The following is a 2,270-nucleotide window of genomic DNA, read 5'->3' on the forward strand; positions in this document are numbered from 1 at the left end:
AGACAGTCCTGTTCTCTTTCTTACAGCAAAGATAGTGTGACTTTAAAATGACCTGTTTTCTGTTTCTGGACACAAACTTCTACCTTTGGTCACATCAGTGGCTGCAACTCAACACCTCATCAGATCCTTTGGCCAGACAAGAAAACATAAAGGCCTTCTGGCCTACTGTTGTGCTTTTGGTGAGGCATCGTGTTCTAATATCTATGCAGTGGACTCATTGTTTCTTTCCATTGTTGTTCTCCTCCCAGAGTTTGTTCTCCTTGGGATTTAAGATGTGTTAATGTTTGTGATGTGTTTGGCCTTATATTTTTAGCATATGGTATAAATACAGTTGCATGCCAGCTCATCCCAGCATTAAGGTAAATTTGGTCTTAGTTGAAAGTGTATTGGCTGTGTTTTTCGGGTTAACCCTAACCCTGTTTTTATGTGAGGTTCACATTTTATATGTAGAAATGCACATTTACAAAGATGACTTGGTATAATCGTAGTTTCGGAGTTTGCTCTGCCAATGTTGCTCTTGAGGAAAAAAACAGTGAGGATCACTTCTCTACATTGTCTTTCTTCGGGATTTTGACCCGCTCAGTATCTGTGTGTAAGAAACAAAATGTGTCTCCACAAGTGATCCAGATGATCATGAAGTAAATGTTGAGTGACTTACAGTAATACCCCGTGTTGTGCAAATTGTATTGCAAGCCATAATGGGCCAGGGCAAGATGAATTACGTCTCACTATGTTGGGTACACCAGCAGCATGTCACTCGATTTCCTTTGAAAAGTCATTAGGACTGCTGTTTTATCTTACTGAGCAGATTCTTCAAGGGTATATTTGTGTACGTCTGACAGTAACATGTCAGTTTAAAGCAACAGATTCTCATTTTCTATCACAATGAAATTGAAATTGAGTTGATGTGCATGCTGTAAATACGACGCTTGAGTCAAGAGAAAGGCTTACAGCAGATTTAGAAAATCAGTCTCTGAGGGATAGTGAACACAAAGCTCAGTTCAGTTATAAAACAGGAATTAGCTTGAACGTGTTGCCTTGTTCTGATAAATCAAGCTGACTATCAGCCTGAACAGCAGCGGCAGGCCGACACTGAGCATAACTATATTTATCTATCGGTGGCGCAGGAGGGTGGGGGGGGGGGGGGGGGGGGGGGGGGTGATAAAATGAAAGAAAGTGTGACAGAGGACAAGATGAATCAACAAAGTAAATACAACGTTCTCAGAGTGAGCAGCTGGGGCTCAAAAGACAGAGACAACCAACACCAAAGTGGAAGGTCCTGCATGAGTACAGAATGAACCTGCAAAGCTCTGACAGCAACTGTGGATTTGCTCAGCTGAGTGCATTTAATAATGTGGTTTAATCAGGCAACTCACAGTTTAGCTGTGTACCCACCAGAGCTGTAACACACAGCGACTGTCATCATTGTTTATCAGAAAAAATATAATCTGGATCAAACAAGAGGAAAATCCAGCTCATCCTGGATGTTATTAGAAACTGTATATTTGATTAGTTCTCAGCATGAAATGGTTTTTCACTGACATTAGCACCTCTAATACGTATATCTCTGTCTTGAGCTGCTGACAACATAATGTGCTACCATGTCAGTGAATTCATCACAGAAGAGAAAGCGAAATCCATTTAAAACTTCCAGAAAAATAGGCGTACAAACATTGAAAATACACTATTGTATAACTGTTCATTTCCTTGTGGGAATACATATTTTAGAAAGTCTGGTATGGCTGAGCAAATGCAAAATGGTCAGATCACTCGATCAGATATTTTATATTATATTTTTATGTCAATACGCTTACCAAATGAAATGCTCAGTTATCAGCTTTATCAGTCAACAGTTCTTCTGGACTGCAGACAAATGCATGCAATTGGCAGTCGGACAGAACCAAGAAGCGTCTGGTGTCTAATGGCCTGCAAACCACGCTTGGATGCAGAAATCTGTTCATACAGACGATCTGGAAATCCAAACTGATGTCTATTTCATCAAGTCTTGCGGTGTACTTGAAAAATAGTTCAGACAAGTACAGCATTAAAATAGACTTTGTCTGGATTACTTTTGCATTAATGGATAATTGGATTTGATCTGTATTGAGCTAAATAACATGTTTGACATGTATTCATGATTCATTGAGCACATCATATCTAATTTGATGCAGGGAAAAGTGAGTGAACCGTGGATTTGATTTAAGGACTTTTTTGGTCGCTGCTGATGAGACCTCCATGAGTGGGAATTCCACCTCTACGAGGCGGATTTT

The sequence above is a fragment of the Lipophrys pholis genome (genome assembly GCF_963383615.2).
Source record: "Lipophrys pholis genome assembly, chromosome: 6".
Classification (NCBI taxonomy): Eukaryota; Metazoa; Chordata; class Actinopteri; order Blenniiformes; family Blenniidae; genus Lipophrys; species Lipophrys pholis.